This window comes from Mustela nigripes, chromosome 13 (genome assembly GCF_022355385.1).
Source record: "Mustela nigripes isolate SB6536 chromosome 13, MUSNIG.SB6536, whole genome shotgun sequence".
Taxonomy (NCBI): Eukaryota; Metazoa; Chordata; class Mammalia; order Carnivora; family Mustelidae; genus Mustela; species Mustela nigripes.
The window spans coordinates 115,690,042-115,705,617 of NC_081569.1; the positions used below are offsets into that span (position 1 = coordinate 115,690,042).

The 15,576-nt window shown below is 41.7% G+C and overlaps 1 protein-coding gene across 1 annotated transcript in view; it reads left to right on the forward strand.

Annotated features, from left to right (window-relative positions):
* The first annotated feature begins 4,882 nt into the window (after positions 1–4,882).
* The window catches only part of TC2N (tandem C2 domains, nuclear), a 39,901-nt gene continuing 29,207 nt past the window's right edge, over positions 4,883–15,576 (forward strand). The window contains exon 1 of the mRNA XM_059373506.1: positions 4,883–4,987. The gene's annotated coding sequence lies outside the window, so the exon portion shown is untranslated. The remainder of the gene's footprint in view (positions 4,988–15,576) is intronic.

Here is a 15,576-nt window from a genome sequence, read left to right on the forward strand (position 1 = left end):
AGCAAGGAGCCTAATGCAGGTTTCAATCCCAGGACCCTGAGATCATGACCTGAGCTGAAGGCAGATGCTTAACCAACTGAACCACCCAGGTTCCCCCAAATGTCAACATTCTGATCTGGTGGCCACCTGAGAGAGAGCACATAGAGCTGTGTAGCCATAAAGATATTTATTTGTTCACATGGGACAAACTTAATGTCTCTATGACCTTAACACTACGATAAATTTTCATGTTCCAAGTCTCCCATGCAATGCCTAGACCAAGAGACAACAATTTTCTAGTGTCTTAATCTATATGCCACCATTTATGACAGTGTTAATCAGGGTATGTAAAGCTACCCGCTGGGGGTGGGGGAATTCCCCAAATGTTAGTAGTTCATACCATAAATTTTATTTTTCATTTACATTACACATTACAATCCAGTCAAGAGTAGTGGGTGGTGGGGTGAACCTTGCTCTTTGAAATCAGTCAGGGACCTGGTCTTCCATCTGGTTGCTTTTTCAGCTTTAGCAATGGTCTCAGGTAGCCAAGGAATGGGAAGAAGGAGAGAGTGGAGAAGAACCTCATCAGTTCTTAATTGTCTAGACCAAGAGGTGGAATTTTACCTCTGCTCAAATTCCATCAGTGAGAACTGGCCACATGTATAAGGGGGATGGACAAATTAATTTAGCTTTATGTTCCGGAAGAGGAATGAATGGTGATCCTTCATGGCTCTGCTGAAATGTCATTTCTTCCCTGAGGCAAGTGCTCAGGGCTGTTCCTGGTACGCCATGAGAACTCAAGAATTTGAGTTGCACATGCACATGAATGAATGAAAGAATACCTACGTATAGGCTTCTGAGTTTTTTTTTTTTTCAAGATTTTATTTATTTATCTGAGACAGAGAAAGCATGAGAGGAGAGAGGTCAGTGGGAGAACAGACTCCCTGCTGAGCAGGGAGTCTGATGCGGGACTTGATCCTAGGACTCCAGGATCATGACCTCAGCCAAAGGCAGTCGCTTAACCAAGTGAGCCACCCATGTGCCCCATAGTCTTCTGTGTTTTAAGGCAGAAAATGAGAAAGAAGAGATTTGGGGGGAAGCAGAAATCTGTCTGCTACCCCTTTCAATCATATGACTATTTATATTGTGAAATTTTTTTATGAGTGGTCTAAGAGTTCATATTCTTTAAAAAAATTTTTTTACTCATTCATTCCACAGATATTTGAGGGCCTTCTATGCGGCATGTGCTATGCTAGGTGCTCAGGTTGTCCTAATTCCTGTCATTGGTAACTCACATAGTATGAGGTTAGTAGAAAGAGGGAAAAGAAGCTGACAATTGAAATGAGTGTGTAGGAGTCATGACAGAGATATGGATGGGGGGTGGCAGGAGAGCTGAGGTAGGGTACCTAATTTACTCTGCAATGGGTGTTATGAAGGTTCACCTTCCAGAAGAGGTGATACTTCAGCTGAATGAACGTGCATTTGTTAACTGATGACCCATAAAATAGAGGTAAGGGGAACAGTAGTGCAAATACAGCAATTTAGGGAATAACAATTAATCCTGAAGGTCAACAATGTGTGGTGGGGGTAGTGGGAGGTGAGGCGTTAAGGATTCACGTGATTTCAGGGATTAAGGGATCTGTCTCTATCAAATGAAAGAATAGGGATATCTAAGCAGCAGTGATATTTGCACCAACCCATTATATTTTTCTCCTCAGATCGGCTCCAGTGAATAGAAGACATTAAACATTAAAAACATTAATATTTAACATTAACAATCAACACACAAAAGCCACTCAGAGTATTGCAACAGCCATCACTTTACGGGAAGAGTTTAAACACAAGGACACAGAGAGAGGTGTACAGTGTCCTCCATCCCTGGCAATGTAGCCTTGCCTCTGAAAGTGGAACCGGAAGAAGGCCTATTTCAAGGAAAATAAGGGAAATGGTTTCATTGTTTTCAAAGAAACGTATCTGTCTGCAGATTCTTCTAAGAAAGCCTTTTAGATGGAAGGTGGATGGAAACTAAGAACAAATCAGGGAGTGCTTTCTCTTGGGACTCCTCCGTAAGTAAGGAGGTGTTAAGATTGTTCAGTGAGGGAACCAAGTTCTTGCCTAGTTTAATATTACTGAGCATTCACACATTCACTCATTCTTCGTTCACTTAGCACATTCGAGTGACATTTTTGGGCACTGCACTATGATGGCAGGTGCCACAGGAGAGTAAAAGATAGGTAAAGGTCCTTGATCTTGAGAACTAACACATGCATCTGGAAGTTACTAGCCAAGAATGGGCTCTATTGAAGGGTGTGAGATGATAAAAGATAAATGTTGGCCACTGCCCCTGGTTCCTAGCTGAGAGCTCCTAAGACTCATGTAAATTTCCAAGTGACAAGAGCACTAGGAGCATCTTTTGTTCTAATGAGGTGACTCTGTGTGGGCTCCTAGATGAGGGCCAGTCACCAGAAAGACCAAGCCATGATTAGAAACTTGGAACTTCCCGCCTACCCCCGTCCTCCAAAGAAGGGAAAGTGCCTTAAAATAGTAAGTGATTATACCTATGAGAGGAAGCCCCCATAAAATCCCAATAGTGCAGGGGTTGGAGAGCTTCTAGGTTGGCAAACATATCCACACTGGAAGGGTGATACACCCCAACTCCATAGGGACAGAAGCTCCTGTGTTTAAGACCCTTCTAGACTTTGCCCTAGATATCTCTTCATCTGGCTATTCATCTGTATCCTTTATCGTATCCTTTAATAAACTGGTAAAACTAAGTAAGCATTTTCCTGAGTTCTGTGAGATGCTCTCATAAATTAATTGAACCCAAGGAAGGTGTGTGTGTGTATGGGGGTCATTGAAACCTCTGATCTATAGCTGGTTGGTCAGAAGCCCAGGAGATAATCTGGGCTTTTGGTTGGCTTGGGTTGTTGTGGGGGTGGGGTGCGGTGCAGGGGGCAGTCTTATGTGACTGAGCCTGTGAGATCTGATGCTCTCTCTCCAGGTAAGCAATGTCAGAACCAAGCTGAATTGTAGGACATCTAGCTGGTGTTGCAGAGAATTGTGTAGTGAGGGGGAAAAACCCTCCACACATTTGGTGACCAGAAATGTCAGAATGAAAGTGTTTTGTATGAGGAGTCAAGAAGATACAGGTGCAAGAGAAACACAGGAGGAAAGAGCTGGGTTTTCCCCTACAACAGGTGGAAAACTGAGTTTTTCTAATACAAAGCAACAGAGAAAAAAATATATATATATTCTCTTTGTCGTTTGACCTTTAAGTACAGCATATCATATACCTATGTACATACATGTACACACATATTTTATATAATATATATTTGAGAGCCTTGGAGTCTGAAGTTCAGAGTCAATCTTGACTCTATACTTGGGCGACCACTATTTGTTTGACTCTCAGTATTTTCAACTGTAAAACAAGGATCATAACAGTGACATCACAATTGTGAGGGTTAAATGAGATGACTCATGTACGAGCTTTGTGTAAACAGTACAGGACTTTGCAAACATTTGTCACAGAGAAATTATCAAAGGTGAATGTACGAGGGCTTTCAAGCAGTGTTTATCAAACTGTGTGCATCGAATCATTAATGGCCCAGGATGGCGACAGGCATTTCTCAAGAAGACAGTTGTGTGGTGTGTAGGGGAGGCAAAACTTTACCGCTGCCCTTTTAGGATGAAACCTTTTAGGGTTTCTGGCTGGGGCTGAGAGTTAAATTGACATAGATTAAGAAGAGTGAAGCGTATGGCGTTTTATAGGTACACAGCACAGTCCTGGTAGGAAAACATGGATCAAAAGCACTTAGAGCTGAGTGCTTACATACTAAGTTGGACAAAGGGTGGTAAATAGTGAGAAAGGGGCTTGAGGTGAGGCAGTTAATGGTGAAGTGACTAGGAAGGTTTGTGTGTATTGATTTCCTTTGTCCTCCACTCCCTGTCTCTGGTGATAAGAATGTTCCTTGCCTCCTGGTACGGGGACATCTTTCATTTGCGAGTTTCATCTTCTGCTTTCAGGAAGAAAAAGGAAGGTCAGAGAGATCTTGTATCTGCTGTTTCTCAAGAGCTTTTAACGAAAGAAAGAAAGAAAGAAAGAGAAAAAGAAAGAAAGAAAGAAAGGGCAACAACACACTTATGCCAAAGGGGCATATTTTGGCCTGCCACCTTTCAGGTCAAATACATTTGGGAACTACAGGATGATACCAAGTAAAACAGTTTTAGGCCTGTAAGTGTGTGGAGGCTCTCGAAGAGAGTAATTTCAATTTACACCTCATCAGCTTTTCAAAAGCTGAGCCATTCAGCAACACATCATCTAGGAAGTCACTCAGCAACTTTCTAAGAACAGCGTGGAGATTCCCATCACAAGCATCAAAGGGCCAGCCCACTCCTTGCCAGGGTGCTAGAGCGGATTCCGGCATCCTAAGGGGGGGCAGAGCGCTGTAGCAGATACTTTTAGGATTCCTTCCAACATACCTATTGCTGGCAAGGTGGTAATAGGTGGAAAGTCACGAAAGGGACGGGAAGGGGGCTGATTCTTAAAGGAACAATACAAGGTAGCGAAGAAAAGTTTATTGGGTTTCAAAGAAAATGTGCTGCCACACCTCTGGCAAGAAAGACCGCTCCTTCTTCCCTATGCAAAGAGGTTCATCAGGCCAATAACTTTCATGCTATACCTCTTTTAGTTTTTATTCTTCCTTCCGACCCCTCAGCGCCCTCCAAACTTTCCAGAGGGAGAGCAGGGGCTGGGAACGGCGAAGCGGAGGGGCCGAGGGCGCAGGCCCGGCGCGCTCAGGTATTAGGCCGGGCGGCCCCGCCCTACCCTTCCCCGCTCCGCCCCTCGGCGCACACCTCCGGGGGGGGGGGCGGGGCGGACCTGGGGAGGGGACGGGGCGGACTTGGAGGGGCCGGAGGCGGGGTCTCAGGGCGCGGCCGCGCGAGGTGGCAGGGGGCCCCCGGCTCCCGCGGGAGGCCACGCCGGAGTGCCCGCTGCCTGCAGGAGGTAACTGGCCTCGCCGCGCGCCGTGGGGCGGGGGCGCCCGGGGAGCCGCGCGGGGAGAACCCGCGTCGGGCGGCCGGGCGGCAGGTTTCCGGCGGGGAGGGGACCGTGGGCTCAGGTGCGCCGTGGGGCCGCTCCCGGGCGCGCAGCGTGGCACGGGCCTGGCGCCGCCGCTGCTGTCCGGGGCTGCCGGGTCGGGCTCCGGGAGTGCGCGGAGGCGGTGCGAGAGCGGCCCCAGCCCCAGCGGGGGAGCCCCTTGTCCCCCGCCCTGCCTTAGGGGGCGTACTGTTCTGTTTGGGTTTTCATCTCCGTTAACTCTTTAGACTTGTCGCCTGGGGTCGGGGGTTCCCCGGGGACCGCCTGCTTTCAGGAGCCGTGGGGGAGGTTTGGGGCCCCTCCACGCCGGCGTTCACCGTGGGCGGGGCGAGGGGGGCAGTGACTCGGGGAGGGGGCCTCCCCGCCTTACCGGGGTCTGCTCTGCGGGAGCCCCCGGACCGCAGGGAAGGGAGACCCTAGCCGCGCGCCCCTCTCTCTGCCCGGTCCGGCTCTGGGCAAAGAGGGAATGAGGGAAGCGAACTTCTTTGCCTGGAGAGTTGGATAAGAACCGAGTTCGCTGAGTTATCTTTTATCTGTGATGTTTCCGAAACTTTTAGAAGCAGAGAAAGGGTGTTCAAATGTCACTTCCCTAGGGTTTTGGCAAAACACGAATTACACACTCGTCTTGATTTTAGATTTGTCTTCTGTCTCTTCCAGTTTTTGTTTTTGTTTTCCTTCTTCTTTGCTATCTTTTCCTTTAAATAAAAGGGAAACGGTAGGCTGATTTGTGGGGTATATTGCACCCAGATAGATGCCAAGCCAAAAACATTGATTCCTTTAGAATATTTAAAAATATAGCATCTGAAAGGATTGCTTTGGTTTTTAGGATACTGTTCTGATTCTCACTCCAGGTAGGCATATAGTAGATTTTTTTTTTTTTTCTCTGATTAATACTGTAAAAAGTAGCCTGGAAGATATTGAGAGTTAACAACACCCATTTAATATTTTGATATGTGACTTTATTGTGGCTAAAAGCTGCTTTTTCTGGAAGGAAATGTTAATATTGCTTGCCCATGAGAGCTGGGATTGGAGATTTACCTTTTGTATCTTGTGTTTTGTAGTTTTTGTCAATGACTTTTGTCAACTGGAGGAAAAAGTCTTCATAAGAATTTGTGTTTTTTTAAACGCTTCAAGAAAAATATTTCGAAAGTAGCTCTTGTGTTTTATTGGCTCCACAGGAATTATCATTATATTCATGAATAAAGGTAACAAAGTGAGAGATTAATTCAGGTTGAGAGAAAAGGAGTGAGGTTCTTGTAGAACATCCAGCAGACCTGTTTGGTTGGCAGATGTGTTAGTATTGGGATTTTCTGATGTGAAAATTTGTAAATGTTAGAAGCATGGTGGATTTGGGGTTGTTAGTGCTGTGGGAGTGGAAGAAATCATTCAAGTAAGTAGAGTGAGAAGGGAAGACCAAGGATGGGAAACACCAATATTTAAGAGATGTATAGAGACAGTTGTGGAAAGGGAGGAGAAGTCAGGAAAGGAGGAGGAATGTCTATCAGACATAGTTTATAGGAACCACTCTCCTGGAGAGGAAAGAGGTTTAATCAGGAGAGAGATCTATCTCAGTCAAATGAGTCAGAAGGATCTGGAAAATAGGAGCTGATTAAGTGTGTCTTGGCTTTGGTAGTTAGGATAGGAGGTCATTGATCTCAGCAAACACAATTTGAGCAAAATGATAAGGATGGAAGTCAAATATGAATGAATTTGAAGAGTAAATAGAGAAAGGAGAAGTAAAGATAAGGAGAGTAGAGTCCTTATTTTGAGAAACAAAGATTAGAAGGAGAAGTGACAGGGTGGTAGAAGGGAGTTTATAGTCTGTTTGGAAAGAATAGAAGGACAACAGACTAATACTTTTTTTTTTTTTTAAGGATTTTATTTATTTATTTGACAGAGATCACAAGTAGGCAGAGAGGCAGGCAGAGAGAGAGAGGGGGAAGCAGGCTCTTCTCCGAGCAGAGGGCCTGATGTGGGGCTCGATCCCAGGACCCTGAGACCATGACCTGAGCCGAAGGCAGAGGCTCAACCCACTGAGCCACCCAGGTGCCCCAGACTAATACTGTTATGTTAAAGTGCATCTCACGGCATTGTTCATGTCTCAGGTTTAAGTAGGAAAAGTTTAGCGCAAGTAGCTGGGTGTATTGATTAGAACTATTATAAGAAAGATTTTCATCTTCCCCCATTCAAATTATGACCACTGTCATAATGGTGTTTTGGTCTGGTGGGTTCAGGTGTTATCAGTGGTAAAAGAACACTTCCACAAACTGTGTTCAATGGCATTTCATCTGAGTTCCCGTACTGTGATACTCCCACTATACACTTAAGACATGTGATTCTACTTGTATAAGATCTTCATGATTCTTCCCAATATTTAATGTAGAAATCAGATATTTTGGTTAAATCAGAATTCATGAGGCATATGTCAGGGGCTTTGCTTCAATTATTATTATGCATTCAAGGGATAATGCTCTTAGGTGAAAATTTCTTTATAATGAGCTCTACTTCAGTCATCATTAAAAGTTTAATTTTTTTATTGCTGTTCAGACACAGTGTTTTATGTGTATTTATGTTTGAATATGAAAACAATAGCTAAAATGGAAGAGGCCAAAAATCCAGTGTTGCCAAGGGTGTAGAGCACCTGGAACTCCTGTACTCGGCTGGTAGAAGTGTAAATTGGTAAATCATTTTGGAAAAGTGTATCAGCTACGGCAGATCATGTGCAGAAGCTATGTTCAAGCCATACCTGACAAAATTCTAGAAAATGCATGCTAGTTGAAAGCAACAGAAAACCGTTTAGTGGTTACTTGAGGATGAGGCAAGGGAAAGTAAGGAGGGATGTGTTGGAAAGACGTGTGAGAAAACGTCTGGTGTTGGTAGGTTATTCATTTTCTTGATTGTGAAGATGCTTTTTACAAATTTATACCTATGTTTGACTCATGAAATTCTACATTTTATTTATTTATTTATTTATTTTAAAAAAGATTTTATTTATTTGACAGAGATCACAAGTAGGCAGAGAGGCAGGCACCCCAAAATTGTACATTTTAAATGTTTGCAATTTACTGCAAGTTAGTACTTAACTAAGGCTGTAAAAAAAGTAAATAAAATAGTGGGAAAAAACACACTATTATTTTTTCTTTTCCTTTCTTTTAAAGATATTTATTAATTTATTGGACAGAGAGAGACACAGCGGGAGACGGAACACAAGCAGGGGGAGTGGGAGAGGGAGAAGCAGGCTTCCTGCTGAGCAGGGAGCAAGATATGATAAGGGGGCTCCATCCCAGGACTCTGGGATCATGGCCTGAGCTGAAGCCAGATGCTTAATGGCTGAGCCACCCAGGAGCCCTCTTTCTTTTTTAAAAGATTTTATTTATTTATTTGAGAGAGAGAGAGCAGGGGGCGGGAGGATGGGCAGGGAGAGGGATAGGGAGAAGCAGAAGCAGACTCCCCACTGAGTAGTAACTCTGACATGGGGGTTCGATCCCAGGACCCTGAAATCATGACCTGAACTTAAGGCAGATGTTTAGCTGACTGAGCCACCCATGTGCCCCTATTTTTTTCTTTTAAATATTATCATTATCTTAAGATGATTGGATTATTGATAATTTTTATTTTTTTCATATAGTTTTAAGTATTTTTCATATTTGCTGCCATGGCTATGCATTTCTTTAATTTTTAAGTGAGAAATTATTTTATATGTACAAAATAGTACTTTTGACAATCTATAGATTTAGAGTACAAATAAAAGCCACTGTACTGGGGCGCCTGGGTGGCTCAGTGGGTTAGGGCCTCTGCCTTCGGCTCGGGTCATGATCCCGGGGGCCTGGAATCGAGGTCCGCATCGGGTTCTCTGCTCAGTGGGGAGCCTGCTTCCCTTCCTCTCTCTCTGCCTGCCTCTCTGCCTACTTGTGATCTCTGTGTGTCAAATAAATAAATAAAAATCTTTTAAAAAAAAAAAAAACCACTGTACTTTTATCATGCTTTAGAGCTAATACATTGTCAGTATTTTCAAAGCCCTGATTGTATCTTCTTCTCTGCATCTTTTTTTCCCCCACACTCTTTGATTTTCTATATAGTTTTGCTACATAGGTGTGTATTCATAAATAATATAAAGTTTAGTTTTGTCTATTCTGTGACTTTTTTTTGCACATTATGAGACTCATTGGTATTGATGTTATAGTTCATTTACTTTTTATTGTTCTATATCATTCCACTGTATGACTTTTCCATCGTTTATCTATCTCCCTGTTAATGGATATCTAGAGGTGTTTTCAGTTTTTTTAAAATTTAATTTTTACTTTTTGCCATTAAAAACTTCTGTCATGGCCTTTTTTTTTTTTTTTTTAAAGATTTTATCCATTTAGGGACGCCTGGGTGGCTCAGTTGGTTGGACGACTGCCTTCGGCTCAGGTCATGATCCTGGAGTCCTGGGATCGAGTCCCGCATCGGACTCCCAGCTCCATGGGGAGTCTGCTTCTCTCTCTGACCTTCTCCTCATTCATGCTCTCTCTCTGTCTCTCTCTCAAGTAAATAAATAAAATCTTTAAAAAAAAAAAAAAAGATTTTATCCATTTACTTGAGAGAGCGTGTGTGAGTAGGGGGAGGGGCAGAGGGAGAAGGAGAAGCAGACTTCCCAGTGAGCACAGAACCCAGCACAGGGGCTTGATCCCGGGACCCTGAGATTAAGACCCAAGCTGAAGGCAAATGCCCAGCTGACTGAGCCACCCACACGCACTTGTTAGGGCCATTCTACTCCATGTCTCTGCCTAGGAGTAGAGTTGTGGGTCTTCTGTTCTGCTAGATAATGCTGAATTGTTTTATAAAGTGGTTGTACCAGTTTATACTTTCACAGGCAGTGTGTTAAGTGTTCATTTAAAAAAAATTTTTTTTAATTTGACAGACAGAGATCACAAGTAGGCAGAGAGGCAGGCAGAGAGAGAGAGAGAAGAAGAAGCAGGCTCCCTACTTAACAGAAAGCCCGATATGGGGCTCCATCCCAGGACCCCAGGATCATGATCTGAGCCGAAGGCAGAGGCTTTAACCCACTGAGCCACCCAGGCGCCCCTGAAGTGTTCATTTTGTTCCCTTCCTCAACATTTGAGGCATTTGTACAATATTGGTAGTTATCTGAATTGTTTCTTTTCAACAGTCTGGTGGGTGAGAATTGGTACTCCATTAGAGGTTTAATTTACATTTCCCAAACCTTCCATAATTCCTCTTCCATGAGATGTCTGTCTTTTGCCTATTTTTTTTTAAACTTTTATAATTTGATTTCTAGAAGTTATATTTATTTGTGGTACTAATTCTTATCAGTTATGCATGTGGCAAATATCTTTTCCCCAGTAAGTGGCTTGTCTTTTACTTTATGTGGTGTTTTTTTCTGTTCGTTTACTTTATGTGGTTTTTGGTGGATGCATTCTATAGTGTAGTTGAATATGTCAGCCTTTTCCTTTACAGTTTGTGATTTTGGCATCTTGTTTGACACATCTATCTCTTCCTTGAGGTTGTAAAGATATAGTCTGATGTTTTCTTCTGAAAGCTTTAAAATACTGCCTTTCATATTTATGTCTTTAATCCATGTGGCATTGATTTTTATGTGGTGTGAGGTGGGGATCCAGTTTCTTTTTTTTTTTCCATTATGAGTAATCAGTGTTTCCCAGAATCATTTACTGAATATTCTGGTTTTCCTCCCAGTGATCTATAAACATCATATGTCAAGTTTCTATATATGTGTGCATATGTTTCTTTGTTTGGTCTCTTTGTGTATCCTGCCTGCAATCTTATTTACTATACTTGTATAAAGAGATAGGATACCTAAAAGAATGAGTCATCTACTCATAGTTCTTTTAAAACTAGACTCCCCTTCAAATTAATTTTTTTCTAAAGTAGACTTTTCTTTGGAATATATTTTTAATCTTAAATATCTATTGTAATCCACTGAGGTCACAAGTAATACTGAAGCTACTTTTTTTTTTTTATCATTTATTTAATTTTTTTAGAGAGGGAAATGGGGTAGGGATGGAGGAGAGAGAGAGAGAGAGAAAGAGAGTGCAAGCGAGCGAGAGTGAAAGAAAATCTTAAGCAGGCTCCACTCCCAGCACGGAGCCCCACTTGGGGCTTGATCTCACAACCCTGAGATCATGGTGTAAGCTGAAATTGAGAGTTGTATGCTTAACTGACTGAGCCACCCAGATGCCCTATAAAACTGAAGCTACTTTAATGTAGACTGTCTTTGGTTTTTGCAAATCCTGTCCTAACTCACTGGAGTTCGTTTTAACTTGAGAAGTAAATATAGAATTTTCATTTGGGGATATAGTTAAGATATTTAGGAAAACCTTCACACTGCAAATAGCCAAGAATACTTTATTTAAATTTTTAAAAAAGGTACTTAGGAATTAATTATGCCAAAATATAAAAGAAAGCTGAAAATCTGAGAGTAAAGGAGCCCTTAAGTCTTATTTGCTCTGAGAGCATTTGCTGAACTGGGGGTACTTAATTAGATTTGATTAAGAACTTGGTGAATTTGCAGGAGGCATAGTTAGAAGTCAGCCCTGGGGGGCGCCTGGGTGGCTCAGTGGGTTAAGCCGCTGCCTTCAGCTCAGGTCATGATCTCAGGGTCCTGGGATCGAGTCCCACATCGGACTCTCTGCTCAGCAGGGGGCCTGCTTCCCTTCCTCTCTCTGTGATCTCTTCCCTTCCTCTCTCCTACTGTGATCTCTCTCTGTCAAAATAAATAAATAAAATCTTAAAAAAAAAAAAAAAAAGAAGTCAGCCCTGGGCTTATTCAAGGCAAGCTAACAAAAGACTCTCTGCCGTTAATTCTGAGATTCCCAAAGGTGTGTGCTGTCAAGGACTAAAACTCACCCTACCTCTTTCAAAGATCTGTAAGGAAAGTTGCCTTGATGCCAAGTAAAATGAGGGAAGAAAACCTGTCCTCAGGAAATTGTTATAACCAGTGTATTGGCAGTGGTAGGGCCTCGTTCACATTGCATTGGTAGTCCAAAAACATTTCATGGTGTAATTTTTTTAATATCTTATTTCTCTTTATATATAATTCACATACCATAAAATTTACGCTTTTGAGGTGTACAGTTCAGTGGTTTTTTATGTGTTCACAAAGCTGTGCAACGATCATCATTAATTCTAGAATATTTTTCTTTAGCCAGGAAAGAAACCTTGTACACTTTAGCAATCACCCCTCATTTCCTCCTCTCCCCCCAACCCCTGTAGTCACTGCTGTACTTTCAGTTTCTATGGCTTTGCTTATTCTGGGCATTTCATATTAATGAAATGATACAATATGTGGTCTTTTGTGTCTTGCCTTTTTCACTTAGCATAATGGTTTTAAGGTCTATCCATGTTGTAACACAAATCAGTATTTCATTCCTTTTAATGGCAGAATAAGATTCCCTTCTGTGGGTGTAACACATTTTATTTTTCCGTATGTTAGGTGATGGACATTTGGGTCATATCTACTTTTTGGCTATTATGAATAATGCTGCCATGAACATTTGTGTATACGTTTTTGTGTGGATATATATTTTTTCATTCTTGTAGTATAAAAGACCTAGGGAGTGAATTCTTGGGTCATATGGTAATTCTGTTTTTAAGTTTTTGAGGAACTGGTGAACCATTTTCCAGATCAGCTGCACTATTTTTCATTCTCACCAACAACCAGTGAGGGTTCCAGTTTCTCCATATCTTTGCTAACACTTGTTTTTGTCTATCTTTTTGATTATAGCCATCCTAAGTGTATGTGGATTGGTATTTCATTGTGGTTTTCATTTGCATTTCCCTAATAACTGATGATGTTAAGCACCTTTTCATGTGTTTATTGGGTATTTATCTGTCTCTGGAGAAATATCTATTCACATCCTTTGCCCATTTTTCAGCTAGGATCTATGTTGAGGTATGAATTTAAAGTGATTTGGTAAGGGGCACCTGTGTGGCTCAGTCAGTTAAGCATCTGACTCTTGATTTCGGCTCAGTTCTTGATCTCAGGGTTGTGAGTTCAAGCCCGATGTTGGGCTCCATGCTAGGCATGGAGCCTGCTAAAATAAAATAATATGGTAAACAAATGCAGATATTCTCTGAGAGTATATTTTCATCTTTGGCTTAAAAAGTTCTATGAGTAAAATTTCAAGGTCCCTGAATAATTTGTCAAAGATAATCAAATGCACAGGAAATAAGACAACCTGAATAAGAATTAGCAGAAACAACAGATAGACATAAACTTACAAAATCTTACATATTGGAATTGCCAGTCATAGATTATTAAAATAACCATGATGGGGGGATACCTGGGTGGCTCAGTCGGTTGAGCATCTAACTCTTGCTTTCAGCTCAGCTCATCATCTCAGTGTTGTGAGCTCCCTGCTCAGCAGGGAGTCTGCTTGAGATTCTCTTTCTCTCTCCCTCTGCCCTTCCTCCCCCAACTCAAATAATTAAATAAAGCTTAAAAATTTAAATAATTATGATGGGCTATATTTAAGAAAATAAAAGCCAAGTTCTTTTTTTTTTTTTTCCTAGCTGCTTTTGAGATTTCCTCTTTATCACTGGTTTTGATCCATGTTATTATAATGTGTCTTGGCATGGTTTTCTTCATACTTCCTATGCTTGGTGTTAGATCTGTGGTTGGTAGTTTCAAATTTGAAGAATGTTGGTATTATTTCTTCAAATATTTTTTTCTGCCTCCCCCATCTCCTTCATGGACTTCGGTTACATGTATATTAGGCTGTTGGAAATTGTACCATGGGCCACAGATGCTCTTTTGTCTTTATTCTTCTTTGTTCTTTGTTTCATTTTGGGTAATTTCCTTAACTATATCTTCATGTTCATTAAGCTTTTCCTTGGCAATATCTGATCTGCTTTTAATACCATCCAGTGTATTTTCCATCTCAGATATTGTAATTTTCATCTTTAGAAGTTGGGTCTTGGGACGCCTGGGTGGCTCAGTTGGTTAAGCAGCTACCTTCGGCTCAGGTCATGATCCCAGCGTCCTGGGATCGAGTCCCACATCGGGCTACTTGCTCCACAGGGAGCCTGCTTCTCCCTCTGACTCTGCCTTCCACTCTGTCTGCCTGTGCTCGCTCTCGCTCGCTCTCTCTCTGATAAATAAATAAAATATTTAAGAAAAAAAAAAAAGAAGTTGGGTCTTTTTTTCTGTCTTTCATGTCACTCCTTTTTGAACATATAGAGCCAGTCGGATGGTTTTAATATCCTTAAATGTTCATGTCATTTCTAGGTGGGAACCAGATTTGATTTTTCTTGTCTTTCTTTCTTTCTTTCTTTCTTTTTTTTTTTAAGATTTTATTTATTTATTTTTAACAGACAGAGATCACAAGTAGGCAGAGAAGCAGGCAGAGAGAGAGGGAGGAAGCAGGCTTCCTGCTGAGCAGAGAGCCTGATGTGGAGCTCGATTCCAGGACCCTGGGATCATGACCTGAGCCGAAGGCAGAGGCTTAACCCACTGAGCCACCCAGGTGCCCCTCTTTCTTTCTTCTTCTTTTTTTTTTTTTTTGCATGTTTGGGAATTTTTTATTAGATGCCAGAATTGTACTTTGTATGCTGGATATTATTTAGATTTTTATTAAAATTTTTTTTTTTTTTTGCTTTGGAACATAGTTTTTTTGAAAATGGTTTAATCCATTTGAGTCTTGCTTTTTAAATTTGTTAGGTGGAAAGCAGACTAGCGTTTAGGGCTCTTTATTTCTCACTGAGGAAGCCAGACCCTTCTGAGTATTCTACCCAATATCCTGTGAATTACGTGGTTGCCCAGTTTGGTTGGTGGGGACAGGCATTAATACCAACATTCATGGGTGTTGGTATGGTTTTTGTAATCTTTTCTGGTAGTCTTTGCCCAGGCTTGTAATTTGCTTGCACTCATGCTCTGATCAGTACTCTGCTGGGTACTGGAGTGGGACCTTCTACTGACGTTGTGGTTCTCCATACACCTCTCTGCCCTCTAGGAGTTGTCCAAGCAAACTCTGTCTGCTTTATTATCCGCATAAACTTGTTTCCTTTGCTGCATTCCTCCCCCATAGTCCCCAGTTCATTATCTTAAAGGTCATCGACCTTTTCCCCAGAAGCACTAATTGTTTTTAAGCAGTCCTCCCACAGCCCTCTCAAGTATTTGCAGGCTGACTGGGGTCAGAAATGTGCTTTGATGAATTTATTAAGAGTTTTTATACGAACTGGTTGTTCTGCTTTGTTCCCTTTTCTATCAACTACATAGCTGCTTTCCTATTATATTCCCAGCACCATATAGGATGCTGAGTGTGAAGTAGAAACTAAATATAATACTGTTTCTGAAAAGTTTATGTTTTAGTCGGGGAGAGAGAACAAGTGTTACAAATGTCAAGAAAAATATAAATTTTTAAAAAGTTCACTGGATGTTTACAAATGAGAGAAATTAATATAGTCCAAGTGGTCAAGGAATGCGTTCTTTAAACTAGGGTTGAAAAGGGATTTTGAAAATATATAAATTTCTAAAA